Genomic DNA, 15,748 nt, shown 5'->3' on the forward strand with positions numbered 1-15,748 from the left:
AGTTCTGATGGATGGAATACTGAACGGTATAGTTTTTGTAAAATATGCAGGGATTTATTATATGTATGGAAAGAGAAGAAGGGGAGTCATTGATATTTTAAGGATGTAAAAATGAGTACTTTAAACTGTAAAACAGAAAATTTAATTGTGTATATATATATATATATATATACATATATATGAGAGAGACGTGATATATATATATATGTATATATATATATATATATATATATATATATATATATATGAAGCAACTTCAAAACATTCTATTGCAATCTATTGTAGCCTCACAGGATGGCCCCTGTGGAATTTGTCCATACATGAGAATTTGTAAATCTGTCTGTGCTTGGCTACCCAGAGCTTAAATACATGATGTTTCACACACCCTTTTAAACACACGCATTTGGAGAAGATCCCTAACTTGGGGGAGAGAGACGACCTGAAATACAGGACAAACTGTATCAATACAGGATGTAGCAATTTACATTGAAATATGGGACAATCCTGTGCATCCGTACCTTGGCTCCTGAACACCTTGGGAGCTGAACGTTCCAGCTCCCAAACGATCGAAAACCAGAAGTTGTTCCAGTTTTTGAACATTCTTTTGGAAGCTGAACGTCCAACGGGGTTTCCGCGGCTTCCCATTTTCTGAATGTTCTAGCATTTTATCTGACCTTTGGATCTTAAATCAGGCCATACTGACGGTTAATGCAAACGGCAAATTTCTAAGTTCCAATGGCCGTAAGTCGCAAGCATTGTATTAAAGGAAGTTGTTTAATCAGGAGCACCAAAGGCAATGAGCATGGTTTACTGAAGATTTGCTCATATTAGTAAACTAGTCTTGACTGAGTGTCCTATAGGATAGTTCTTGAAAGCAGGTGTTAAATCAGACAGTTCTGTGGGGTACTGTGATATGAATGCACACTAAAGTCAAGGAAAATCTTTTACTCTCGTATTCGCAAATAAATTAAAGAACCTTCCTTCCAAAAAAGAAAAGTCTAGATTCACATCAAGGAATAGCTTCACATGCCCCTAAAATTACATTTATCACATTGTCACAAAGATCAGCAGGTTTGCAGTGGCATGGAAAATGGGGGATGTTTTATAAATTGTCCATGTGACGAAGTGGTTACACAGCTGCTATATGAACTCAGCCTAGATTGATACAGCTCACAGACTCCGCCAACCAGCTAGTTGTGTGAATTGGCCCTGAAAGACCACAATCTTAACAATGCATGGGGATTTCTCATGGAATGGGGATATTACTGTCAGTCCCATAATTACATCCTCAATTGAAGAAGGACAAGAATAGTTGCTGTAGCTATTATAGTTTTAAAGAAAATGTACTTCAAAGGTTTCCTGGCAGCAGCAGACACTAACTCACCTACCTCCCAAAAAATTGACTGACATGATTGTGACATCACCATTTGCCATCTACTTGTTGATCAGTCTACAAGTATTAAGCTGGGTTTTTACAGGATAGGGTGTGGGGAATTGGCAGGCTACAGAGCTGTCAAGTAGCAGCTTGGCATTAAGAGGAGCTTGACATTAAGATGAGCAACTTGAAAGTCTTTGGGGTAGGTCCAAGATGGGGGTTATGTTCCTCCAGTAGCTGTTCCGGAACTGCACTCTTTGCTACATTTTTCTATCAGTCTATTACTATCCCTCTTTAAGTGTTCAGCATTAGTGTTTAACTTAACACAAGAGTAGTGAAAAACACCACCACCCATCACTGCTGCCTTTTCCCACCAGGTGGAAGGTGGTCTTCTGAAGTGGAGAGCTTCCTGTACTTATGGAGGCTTCCTGTACCTTTTAGAAAACTGATTTTCAGGGGGAATTGGAGTGGAACAGGAGGGGAGGGAAGTTGGCACCCTCATCCCCATAATGCTTCCTCACATATTATGTTAGCATGAATATTGATTTCATGAAGAGGACTATTTCGTAGGCCACAAACTTCTTGCTTTGACCCAGCAAACCTTTTGGGGGTGATAAATACGCACATCCTTATTTGTGTGGGAGATTGGAGGGAGCGCAAGGAATTGCCCCTTTCCCATCCCCTTCAGTAGTAAATACTCGTTGAAGAAACAGAACTTCCCCCATCACTGCAATATGTGCCTCCTGACAGGACAAAAAGGCAGGGGAGAGAGAATGAGAGAGAGAACCCAGCTAAATACCTGTAGAATGATCAGGAAAAAATGGAAGACCTGAACTATTACATGTAACCCCAGGAGGCATTTTCAGACTTGCTCCCCAGTACTGGAGTTTTCCATCAAGGTTAAGGGCTTGCCGATCGGAAGGTCGGCAGTTCAAATCCCCGTGACGGGGTGAGCTCCCATTGCTCAGTCCCTGCTCCTGCCAACCTAGCACTTCGAAAGCACCTCAAAGTGCAAGTAGATAAATAGGTACCGCTCCAGCGGGAAGGTAAACGGTGTTTCCGTGCACTGCTCTGGTTCGCCAGAAGCGCCTTAGTCATGCTGGCCACATGACCCAGATAAACTGTCTGTGGACAAACATCGGCTCCCTCAGCCAGTAAAGCGAGATGAGCGCTGCAACCCCAGAGTTGTTCAAGACTGGATTTAACTGCCAGGGGTCCTTTACCTTTATCTTTACAATAGTTAATAGCTATAGAAACTGAGTTCTAAAATTTAGGGGAAATGCCCATTCTAATTATTATGCTCCAATGATTTATATTTACTCTTTATGGTGCCACAATATTCATAATTAATATTAAGAATGCTTACCAAGGTCAGATATATAACAATATATGACATACTCATATGGGAAGCGTGAAATCACATCACTGTGCTCTTTGCAATACTGCTTTTTATCCACTGAGTGGCATCACATTCATGTCTAAGAAATATAAATAAAGTTCTGCCTGATTTCCTAAATTGAGGAAGTACAGGGAAGAGGAAAGAGTTACCAGGTAGTTTAGGATGGAGGTGGATCACTGGCAGCCTAGGGCCCAGTCTGGATGGCAAATAAATTATATCTGGTCTTTGCTAATCCTACCAAAGTTGATTCAAGCTACTGTAAACAGTTTGTTCACAATTTTACTCATAAGGAAAATAACTATGGAAAATATCTGTTTCCTAGAACATAAACCTGCAGACATACACTGCTGCAAATAGTATATTTTTTTGGCTTCCACAGTAATGGGATTTGTATTATGATAATTCACAGGGAGGGGTGGGAGGTTGTTTGTGTGTTTGAAATATTAATATGGGTCCATATAAATAACAACCTTTCCCTTTCCAAATCCATCCAACACACTCTCATAAAAGTTGAGACACTCTTCAGATGTCTATCCACCCTTCTCAAGATACTCAAGTCACATAGCACTTAACTAAATTAACAAATATGTAAAAAGAATGGAATGGACAGGAGGAAGATCTGAAGAAAGGAAGGAGGTTTTTTTTGTCTGAGATTCCAGCTGCCCCAGGTAATCAGAGATGTTCCTGCACACTCTCTCAGTCCCCAAGAAGGTTGGAAAAGCTGTGTCTTCAAACTTATCCAGATTCTCCTTTTTCATAAATGTGACTTTCTCCTTAGCTGCAGTCTTTTAGAAGTAAATTTGCTGTTCATCCCAGCTGTTTCCAGGTGTTGCTTTCTTCTTAGACACAGATTTGTGAAACTGATTGTAGAAGTCATGCAAGCCAATTGCACTGGCATCCTGTACAACCAATGTAAGATTTTTCTGACAGTCTCTTCAATATTAGGTGAAACTTCCCAAAGTAGCTAGACCACAGTTTGTCCCATGTTTTGTCTTCAATTATACATGGGATCTTTCCCCCCATACTTTTTTCACAGCTGGAAGGGGGCCCATTTGGATTTTTAATTTTATAAAAGCTGAAAAAATCCCTTTCCCCCTTGCACCAAACCAAAGTAGCAGAGTCAGAACTGACACATATGAGATACTTGGGCATATAGAAGGTGCCAGAGGTATGCATGGTTCGGTGAGCTCAATTTACTGCTCAGGGATGTGAGATGCAATTGGAACCAATGCCTGACCCACAAAGAATAACTGGTCCCAGGAATTCTTTTGGGTGGTTTCCATGCCCCCCATTTCATATTTAGAAAACACATCTGAATTATTTGCTGATATGAATATTCACAGTTACATTCTTTGATGAGCTTGCTTCCTGTTTCAGCTACAACTCATCAAACTTCTCATTACTTTTGGTCCATATTAGCCAACATCCATCATGATTGTTCAGGCCCAAACATGCCTTCTTTAAGGGCCTTTATGTTTCCTTGCAAACATTTCAGAAACATTGGTTGTTGTTGTTTTTTGTTGTTTTTTTAAGGCAAAGCTGACATTGTCCCAAAAGCTTAGCCCATCAGGAAAGAATACACCCCTATACCAAGTTTGGATTGGGTCAGATTAGGGTGTCCCATTTTACAATCGATACATATTTAAAGCAATTATTATGGTCAAGTCGGCTCAATGGGAACCTGGTTTCTGATAGAAAGACTGTCAGTAGCATGACAATAGAGGAGGGATGGTGAGGAGCCAAGGTCAGTAAAAGCTGGGCAGAGAAGATATGAAAAGGCACAAAGGCTGTTCTGTAGCAAAGGCAATGGAATTGCAAGCAGCCAGTCCAGGAATGAGAGCTGAACCGATTTGCAGAAGTGCATCTATGGCGTGTTTGTTCTTTGTATAGTACTTACAGTCATCTACTTATGGGTATGGGTATGTATGTACGTGTTTTTAATAACAAAAGACACAGTGGAAGAGCACAGACTTGCAGTCTAAAGAAGAGGAAAAGAGGATTGGAGAGAAATGGACTGTGGAGGATGTGTAGCTTTGTTTTCAAACAAATTGTTAAAGAGAAAAGATCAAAAGGAGATTTCCAATGGTACAGAGGGACAAGCCAGTTAAGAAGCACATCACAGCCTTTCCAGAGCTGTCGCTTGACAGCAGATTGCAAGGTTCTGCACCATTCCCTCTGGTGATAGAAGAGATTTCTGTTGGTAGATCCCAAAGCCCTAGATTGTAGACACGTGAGTGGGGTGTTCCCTCCTTATATACAAACATATAAATAAATAAATAACTCTTATTAATGTAGGGCACATCCAATTGACTAACCTGCCCTGTAGTTCGTAAATCATCATCTTGTTGTTGTTGTTTAGTCATTTAGTCGTGTCCGACTTTTCGTGACCCCATGGACCAGAGCACGCCAGGCATTCCTGTCTTCCACTGCCTCCCGCAGTTTGGTCAAACTCATGCTGGTAGCTTCGAGAACACTGTCCAACCATCTCGTCCTCTGTCGTCCCCTTCTCCTTGTGCCCTCCATCTTTCCCAACATCAGGGTCTTTTCCAGGGAGTCTTCTCTTCTCATGAGGTGGCCAAAGTACTGGAGCCTCAGCTTCAGGATCTGTCCTTCCAGTGAGCACTCAGGGCTGATTTCCTTAAGAATGGATAGGTTTGATCTCCTTGCAGTCCATGGGACTCTCAAGAGTCTCCTCCAACACCATAATTCATCCCCTATCATCTATGTAAAAGGTAAAGGTAAATGACCCCTGAACTGTTAAGTCCAGTCAAAGGTGACTATGGGGTTGTGACACTCATCTCACTTTCAGGCTGAGGGAGCCGGCATTTGTCCACAGACAGCTTTCTGGGTCATGTGGCCAGCATGACTAAACCACTTCTGGCACAACGGAACACCGTGATGGAAACCAGAACGCACGGAAATGCCATTTACCTTCCTGCCACAGCAGTACCTATTTATCTACTTGCACTGGTGTGCTTTTGAACTGCTGGGACCGAGCAATGGGAGCTCACTCCGTCGCGGGGATTTGAACGGCCAACCTTCTGATTGGCAAGCCCAAGATGCTCAGTGGTTTAGACCACAACGCCACCCGCTCCCTTCATCATCTGTGTTACATCATCTATGTAACAACCTTTGTCTCTTACATTTGCTCAAAACACCTGTTTCTGATTAAGGGTATATAGTCTGACTGTTCATCTAGAACTCCCAATTCCATTTTCTCTCCCTTTTTTTGGGTAACCTGTAGAGAGATTCATCAAATGGCCATGTAGCTGCAAAGGGAGGAAAGATGAAGTCCGCCTTTTCATTTGAAATAACTGGTCACACTTTTGGCTGGCTGCCTGTAATTTGTGGGATATATCCAATGCTGCCGTCATGTTCATGCAACAGACTTCTGCTTGTGCAATGGAACCCTTTTTTCTCTCCAGCAGCCCCCCCCCCATGCACACCCTAAAAAAAATGGGGGGGGGGTTAGGAAGAAGAAGAAGTCCCATTGCACAAGTGTAGTGCACTCACTTCTACTTCATTGGCAATCACTCATAGCCGAGTAAGATTGTCTTCCATAAAAGTGAGTTCATAAGTGACTGTGGAGGCCAATTCTGGATCCACACATCCTTCCACAGTGGGGACATAGGTTTCCAGGCAAGAGTTGATCATGGTGAGGGTTTGCCAAGCGTGCCTTCTTCTTAGCACATTTCTCCCTTGCGTCCTGAGTTCGAGTATCTTCAAAGTCCATTACACCTTTGGTAAAGGCTGTTCTCCAATTGGAGCGCTCGCAGGCCAGTGTTTTCCAGTTGTCAGTGTTCATACTACATTTTAAAAGATTTGCCTTGAGAGGGTCTTTGAACCTCTTTTGTTGACCACCAGCATTACGTTTACCATTCTGAAGTTCGAAGTAGAGCAGTTGCTTTGGAAGACGATCATCAGGCATCCGCACAACATGACCACTCACACACAGCGATTGATACAACCCAATGTGTGTATTTTACAGTCCCAGGCACATGAGGAGGCCACATTGCAGAACCTAAACAGGTCTGGGCCTTTTCCAGGTGAGTGACTACCTGGGAACCACAGGTAAGTCACTTTGGGTTACATGCTGAGAGAAGGCACTGTATTAAGAAAATAAGCAGTCAGAAGATGGTCCCATTTTTCCAATGAATGGTGTTGGATACATGCTTAAGGAAGTATAACATGCTGTCTGCTGTAGAAGCAGCTATTGGCTGTGCAATGCTGTGCACAGTGGCTTTTTCTATTCTTGTTTAAAGTAAGAAAAAGAACTTGCAACAGGAAACAAACACTGTGCCCCACACCGCAAACTGGTGGTTCCACCTTTCCTACCCAATTTAACAGCGGTCTGCTTGGAACACTCTAAATTCTCAAGAGCTTCGCAGGCTTCCCAGAGTGAGCTTTGTCTTCTGAGACAGAAGATGTTTTATTGTTAACTGACTCGCAGGCGCATTGTCCTCCATTGTTGCTGCTGCTGCCACCGTCGTCCCACCAGCCCCTGCGTGGGGCACCCTCCCTGGATCCCATTACCGTGTTTGGGATCATGAAGTACAAATTAGCATAATCAGATTAGCTGCATGGTGCTGTACGTCTGAAAAGGACGAGGGGAAGGGGGTGGAAATGACAAAGGGAGAAAGTATTTCGACAAAGGGAAGCCCTGAGGAGGGCAGAAAGGGTTTATTGGTGTTAGGCTGCGGAGCTGAAGGCTTTGCACCTGCAATGCGAACAAGTCCTCTTCTAACTAAGGACTCTTAGATGGTATTAAAACACGGGTGGGAGGGAGGGAGGGTGGGCAAGGCAGAGAAAGAAAAGCACACGGAATGAAAGAGGGACGGAATGAATCAGCCTGCATCCCATTAATTGATTTATCGGGATAGGGAATGTGCAAATTGCTGACAGTGGTAAAACAGGCCGTTTGATTTCTACTCAGCATGGAGAGGAGATCAGCCAAGTAATCTGGTCTATCGAGATAAGAGTTTTAGAGCCTCTGCAGGAGAGTGATAAGAAATGCCAAAACCACATTGGTGGTTATAGTTGTGTTTGGGGCTTTGCTTTTTCCCTTCTTCTTTCAAATCCTGCTGGAATTCTTCATTATTATTATTATTTATTCCGTTTCCAAATATGTAGCCTCTCCCTCCCCGGTCCTTCTTTCTTTTGTGAATTTAAAATACAAAAACAGGATGGAAAGGAGGAGGACAAATCTGCAGGGTGACACAGTCTGCCTCAAGCAGGAAACCTAAAGGTACCATGAAAAAAGGCACCATTCCCAATAATTTGATATATTTATATTTTTTTTCCAGGATGCTTCATTTTGTTTTTCAGCCTTAGGCCCCAAAGTGAAGTGGGTTGCCTCTAAAGAAGATCACTAGTTAGATGGTGGCTTGGAAGGACTACTCTTAATAAAATAAAATAAAATAGTAAAATGACTGCCTTGGATTCAAATCCTTATAAGAAAACATTTGCTGGGGGCTGTATATTTAAGGCCTTTGTTTAATTTGCTGCTGAGATTTACCAGCGTTAGCTACTGCAAAGCTGATTTGCATGACTAGCAGTGGGGTTTGTTGCTAATTAATCCCATCCTCTTGTTCCGTTACAGAGTGGGAGAGGGAGGGAAGGAGCTCTCACAAGCCTTAGTGCTGAAATTCCTCACCAAGATTACCAGCACTGTCCAACTGGGACAAGGTGCTGTTGTCATGTTGATTCTACAGAGCGATGCACACAATATGTTAAGACCAGCCCTCTGTGAGGAAAAGCTCGGGTTGCTTAAACATTTTCTGCCAAGCTTTTGCAAGATCCTTTATTGGCTAGTCTGACAAGCTCAACCTATTTCTGTATGAAAAGCCAGTTTGCTTACTGGGCATGGAAAGCTGCAGAGGTGCTGAAGAAGAACTCCAGATTGTTGCAATATGATGAAGCAGGCTAATCATGTGGGCTGGAGAGAGGGGCAAGAATAGCTTGGTATGGTTGGGGAGTTGCTGAAGCCCCAATCTGTTATAGGTCCTTCCTGCCAAAAGCCTGTCTTTGGAAATTAGGTTGTTGACAGATGCAAATAAAGACGGAAGGCCTTGCGATGAATAGGCATGCATCATAAATTCATCACAAATAATAATAACCACACAGACTGAAATATTATGAACATTTGGTGCAATCCTTGGCCTCTCCAATCAGGGCTAGGAAAGATTCTACTCGGAAACCCCAGAGAGTTGCTGACAGTAAACAATACGGAGCTAGATCAGGGTTTCCCAAACTTGGGTCTCCAGCTGTTTTTGGACCACAGTCCCCACCATCCCTGACCACGACCACGGATGGCTAGCTGGCCATCCTTGCTAGCTAGGGATGATGGGAATTGTAGTCCAACAACAGCTAGAGACCCAAGTCTGGGAAACCCTGAGCTATATGAACCAATGGTCCTGTCTGCCATCTTGGAAGGCCACTGCCAGTCCATGTAGGCAATATGCTACTCTGATTCATTATAAGGCAGCTTCCTATGTTCCAATGTACTGTAGACTGCCTGATGCTGATGGACTACAACTCCCATAATTCTCGACCGTTGACCATGCTGTCTGGGGCTGGTGGGAGTTGGAGTCCAATGACACCTGAAGGGCCAGAAGTTCCCAGGCCAGACTTAAAGCATAGCAGTGGCCTTTAGCAGGGACCGGGGGTACATTGGTCGGGGTCTTATTATTACTCGAGATTTGGGACAGATCTGCCCAACTTGGGACCCACTATGACGAATGGAGGCCACAAGCCATGAATCAAGAGCTGCCAGACAACTCCCCTTGTTTTGCAGTCACAGGTCAACAACAACAAGAACAGATTTATCAGTTCTCTGGTGGGTTGTGCTACATGGTTTTGTGCAGTGTGGCACTGAATCACAAGTTGTGCAGAGGGACCTGAGAGAGAGAGAGAGAGAGAGAGAGAGAGAGAGACCAGATGAAAAGGAGAACAGGGCTCTTGAACCCTTAATCAGGATGGAAGGTATTTCTGCAACGGAGAAAAAAGATCCATTTCCCTGGATCCTCTTTTGCATTTGGTCATTCCATCAGAAATAAAGGATCATGTCCAACAGCAACAGAGCTACCCAGAAGTAAGCCATATGGAATTCAGAGGGCTTACTCACAGGTAAGTGGGGTTAGGTTTGCAGCCTAAATCTTTTATTTTTTTACTCACCTTCCTCCGTCTCTTTAGTTTCCCTCTTGGCACCTGCTGTTTTAAAAGTACAATCATGGCTATGGAAGGGGGAAAAGGATGAATTTAAAATCATTTTATCTCTCTGGCCTTTGGTTTTAACAATGTGACTTTTAGATGATCTCTGACCTCACAGGTCAGCAGTTAAGCTGGCCATTCTCTCACTTTCTTTTTATGGTTGAAGGATGAAAGAACCCATCAGATGTGAACTGTTTACCCTGTATCTTCACTTGGTCATCTCAGACAATTCCCTTACGGGTAAAATAAAAATAATGTGAAAGAATAATGTGAAGTGTGTGGAGTTGATATGCCACTGCAGTATTTGAACAGCAAGTCTTGGGTACATTACTGACTAGCATAGATCTCGATTTCACAATGCTGGGTTTCTATTGCAGAAAACCCCACAGATGGTTAATTCCAATGCAACCCCTCTTTTCTTTATGGATATTTAGGGTATACATGCACAATGAAATACCAGGAGCTGGTTCACATGTACTTTGATAGGAAATATAAGGCAGCTTCATATGTTCAGAGACATGCTTTGTTTATCTAGATACTCTGACAGTGACATCTCATGTTGTGAGGCACCAAGTGTTTATCGGTTCTGAACTGAGATCCCATTTTAATCCGGAAATGCCAGAAAGTGAACCGAAGACATTATGTATGCAATGCATATACCTCCCTCTTCCTGTAACTCTAGCAAAGGCTTGAGGCCTAAACTGCTGTGACATGCTAACTTGAGATAAATGCTACCTCAAAAACCCAATGCTTTTCAATAGCATATGTTTGGGTGCTCAGCAAGGCATGTGTTTTCGGGACTCATGTAGTGTTGAATATTGCGTTATAACAGAAGGCCAAGCCAGCAGGGAAATCTTAGCTGATAGTCTTAACTATTAACATCAGAGCTTTTTTCAGCTCAGGTGGGTGCCATTGCCATCATAAAAGAACAAGGGAAGCATTCATTGCAAGTTCCGGCACCTCTTTTTCTAGAAATATAGTGCTGATTAGCAAAGAAATGTATTCTCCTGAACTTTCTCTTTGCACGTTGTCAAAGCGCAAGTAGCTAAAAGTAACATCCGAAGCAGACATAATCCATCAGAGGTAATATAGGTGTACACATGGTTAGAACTGTTGGTTTAAATTCTAGCTTGGCCCCTTCTAGGATTTAGAATTCTAATCCGGTAAAATATAATGATGTGTACAGGATTATATCCAATGTTTGTCATACTCACCCACCGAGATTAATGAACTCATTAATTAGGCTAATCAATTTCAGTGAGTCTGCTCAGAATAGAACTTAGATTATACACCCCATATCACTGGCTCAAAGAACAGTCCGAGGAATCAGGATGCTTAATCTAAACAGGTTTGGCATTGTAAACTTGACGAGATGAGAGACGTTGACTAGATGGGACACTAAATGAAAATTACAGCTACCCACCTTGCTTTCCATAATGCCTAGATCTGGTAGAACTTACCTGTGCCCTAACATCATTGTGCTCTTCATCTCACAGCCCCGGTCACTGTTCTTTTTATCTACCTGGAAGGTAACTTCTGCAGCAGAAAGCCTTTGAGATTAATGGATGCTCCCCATGCATTTCAGATCCCCGAATGTTCTCCAAATCTTTATCTGTGGACCATGGCTTTACTCAAACTTGGGAAGCACAGCGATATTTTATACACAGTAATTTTAGTGCTGATACCCAGATATGTCATGAGCACGTTTTTTGACTATGCAAAATGGCTCTCTCTAGATCTGGCCTGTTGTTGTTGTTTATTGAATTTATATACCGCCCTATACCCGGAGGGCTCAGGGTGGACACGCAAATGGATTTTGATGGTTGGTGGCTATTTCCACCCACTTTGAGTGCATGCTCACCTCCCTAGATGGAAGTGAACAGACTTCTTTTTTTGGAGCCTTGAATTGGGCTGTATTGGGAAACCAATACTTTGGGAGTATGAATTGGGAAACCTACTTTGGAGTTTGCAGAAAAGGTTGCTATAGGTTTTTGGTGGGCAGAAGCAATTCCTAGGAAATTTGGGTACAAGACTGATTGCCCACGGGTCAGCACTACCTGTGTGCAGCAGCAGAGCATATGCCCAGGGCAGGCGCACTCCCGAGGGGGGCGTGGCACGCAGGGTGCCCTCCCAGGCACGGGATAGTCGCTCGGGTGCCCAGAGCGGCGCGCACACCCTGCAGCCGGGGCGGAGCGAGCCACCCATGGAGGACATTTGGTGCGCCGCCTGCCCGCGACTCCCAAGCCTTCCCCAAGCTGTCAAAACGAAGGGGGAAGGGGGGAATGCCGCCAGCAAAGCGGCGCAGCTCCCCCCCTTATCACAACAGCTTGGGGTAGGCTTGGGAGTCGCGGGCACATGGCGTGCAAAATGTCACCCCCCTCAATGAGGGCACCCGGGGCAGACCGCCCCCACTGGCCCCTTCCTACACCCCTGCCTGTGTGCTTGCTTGCCATCTGTTCAACCTGTACATTTGTGAATCATTTATTACAAAAGTTAAGGTGGCGCTGTGGGTTAAACCACAGAGCCTAGGACTTGCCGATCAGAAGGTCGGCGGTTCGAATCCCTGCGACGGGGTGAGCTCCCGTTGCTCGGTCCCTGCTCCTGCCCACCTAGCAGTTCGAAAGCACATCAAAGTGCAAGTAGATAAATAGGTACCGCTCCGGTGGGAAGGTAAACGGCATTTCCGTTCGCTGCTCTGGTTTGCCAGAAGCAGCTTAGTCATGCTGGCCACATGACCTGGAAGCTGTACGCCGGCTCCCTCGGTCAATAAAGCGAGATGAGCGCTGCAATCCCAGAGTCGGCCACGACTGGACCTAATGGTCAGGGGTCCCTTTACCTTTACCTATTACAAAAGTTACTGTGATCTCCAGTACACTTTCTTTGCAAAGTAACTGAGCCTATGGAGCTGTACCTGCTTCTTCCTACTGATAAGAGAAGCGGTAAACAATGGCAAAAATTTTCTAGTTGGAACAGTTTCATTTTTAATAGAAGAAACAAAGTGACCACTTTTGTAAATAATTTATTTCTTAATATATTAGCCATTAAATAGCATAGTATACAGGAAAAGGTATCAGTTACACCATATTTGTTCATAGCTATACAGAAGGAAATCACAAAACATAAAAAGTGCTGACAAAATAAATCTTTGGTAGATAAGTCTAGTTAAAAACGCAAATTGTACATCAACAGTAGATACTATTTTCCCCCTTTACTATAAAATTAGGCAGGACATTTTAGAAATATTACTACATGAAAACTTTCACCACCCTAAAATTAAGTGCCTGCCTTTTTATTTTGTATCAGCACAATGTTCTACTCAAGGAATGAATAAATCTTCATTTGTTTGGGGTATTTGGGAAAGCTTATACATGCTAGGAATAATTGCCAAAATGAACAGTCCCAGCACAAAACATAGATTGTTAGTTTGGTATCTAATTAAAAAATGATTTTAAGCCTTGAACATGGATAGATTTATCATGAGGTAGCATCAGAACTACTCCATCACTTCTTCACATTTTAAGTAGCTTTCCTGAAAAAGAACGAGACTATCAAATATAATAGTACGTTTTCATACATAAAGTCTTCATACTTAAAAAGCTACGGCAGATTGCAGACAACTGTTTTCTACCATAATGCGAAAGATGTTTCAGGCTCATTTCAATCCCCAAGGATTGCGCCCTTAGTTCCCCAGCAGTTATTAAGGTCTTAAGCAGAATTTCTCACCACCCGTTTCCCAGAAATAAGTCCCACTGAATTTGCTTCTAGACATGGTTAGGATTTCAGCCTTAGTGTCTCACTAAGCTAGGGTTGCCAGGTGCCTGGAATTTCCCAGACACAGCCAGAATACTGCAGCCAGAACACTAAGCCCAGTGGGACTTACTTCCACGTAAGTATGTACGTTGTTTAAAAGGGCCAATCAATGGGTTCCTAGGCAAGTCAGAATCATGTCATAGCTTATCTAAGGTCTTGCAAGAACTGAGTGGCCGAGTGCTTCTTAAGATGTCCTAGTCTGTAGTCTTTCCACTGTGTGGTCATTATGCAATGAAAGAACTCTGTCAGTCCAGATCCCTAGAAGTGTGGGTTTGCTTTTTTAAGTAACTGCTTCTGTTGAATTATTGAATTCTAATAATTTTATTCCCACCTGCAATTATTTAAAACGTACCATTTAAAAACGTTTGGAGCTAGTGGGGAAGAGGCAGACCTAAAGCAGTATAATTACCACAGCGCTATCATTTAATTTAATCTCACAGCAGTCCTGTGATATCGGTTAAAACGAGCCATTTGCTGGAAGCCAAATATGACTTAATGGCTGAGCCGAAATGGGGGCTTTGATGTCCAAAGCGCAGCAGCTTCGCCACTTTGCAGTTGCAGCAAAGTACAATATTTATTGGTCTGTTCCTTGAAGCTCACTTAGAAAGCAGAATTTCAGTCAAGAGACTTCAAGTGCCGATTAACCCAGGCAAATGGAAAGCAATGACCTCAGGACTCCATCTTGTCTCCCATGCTTTTTAACGTTTGCATGAAACATTTGCTGGGAGAAGACGTTTAGAGGTTTTGGGCTACAGTGTCACTGGTGTGCAGATGCCACCCAGATCTACCCTTCTTTTCCTCCTACCGAGACCACATAACACCAGTCCTAAAAGACCTACATTGGCTCTCAGTATGTTTCTGAGCACAATTCAAAGTGTTGATGCTGACCTTCAAAGCCCTAAATGGCCTTGGCCCAGTATACCTGAATGAGCGTCTCCACTCCCATCATTCAGCCTGAACACTGAGGTCCAGCTCCGAGGGCCTTCTGGCGGTTCCCTCCCTGTGAGAAGTGAGGTTACAGGGAACCAGGCAGAGGGCCTTCTCGGTAGTGGCGCTTGCTCTGTGGAACACCCTCCAATCAGAAGTCAAGGAAATAAATAAATACCTTACTTTAAAAAGACAGCTGAAGGCAGCCCTGTTTAGGGAAGTTTTTAATGTTTAATGCTGTATTGTGTTTTTAATATTCGGTTGGGAGCCAGCCAGAGAGGCTGGGGAAACCCAGCCAGATGGGCAGGGTATAAATAATAAATTATCATTATTACTACAGTTTTACCTTGGGTTAAGAACTTAATTTGTTCTGGAGGTCCGTTCTTAACCTGAAACTGTTCTTAACGTGAGGTACCACTTTAGCTAATGGGGCCTCCCGCTGCCACCGCGCCGCTGCATTGCGATTTCTGTTCTCATCCTGAAGCAAAGTTCTTAACCTGAGGTACTATTTCTGGGTTAGCGGAGTCTGTAACCTGAAGCCTCTGTAACCTGAAGCATCTGTAACCCGAGGTACCACTGTACTGATCCCAGGGGGACTGTAGAAGTCCTCAGTGAGTACCTGCAAATGGTTTTGAGGTGGAGGAAGATGAAGAAGCTGAGGCTTTGACCACCTATGGCACAGGAAGCCAGCCAATCTGGATGGAGTGTTGCAAGTGGTTCTGGATGGTTTGCATTCTCCTTGAAAGAGCAAGTTTGCAGCTTGGGGGGAGGGTGTTTCCTCCTGCAAACAGAGCTGTCTATGGAGGCACAGGTGACACAGTCAGTGACTGGGATGCCTTAAACCAGCTCAAGCTGCTCTGCCAGCTACGAACCTCCAGAGAAAAACACCTTCCCTCACTTGTTTACGTCCTGGTTACAGACTAGCCCACTGTAATGCATTCTATATGAGGCTGTCTTTCGAAATGGTTTGGAAACTTCAACACAGAGAATGCAATTGCCTGTTGAGGGGCAAGTGTTTGGAACACGTA

The sequence above is a fragment of the Podarcis filfolensis genome, assembly GCF_964270895.1.
Source record: "Podarcis filfolensis genome assembly, chromosome: 17".
Classification (NCBI taxonomy): Eukaryota; Metazoa; Chordata; class Lepidosauria; order Squamata; family Lacertidae; genus Podarcis; species Podarcis filfolensis.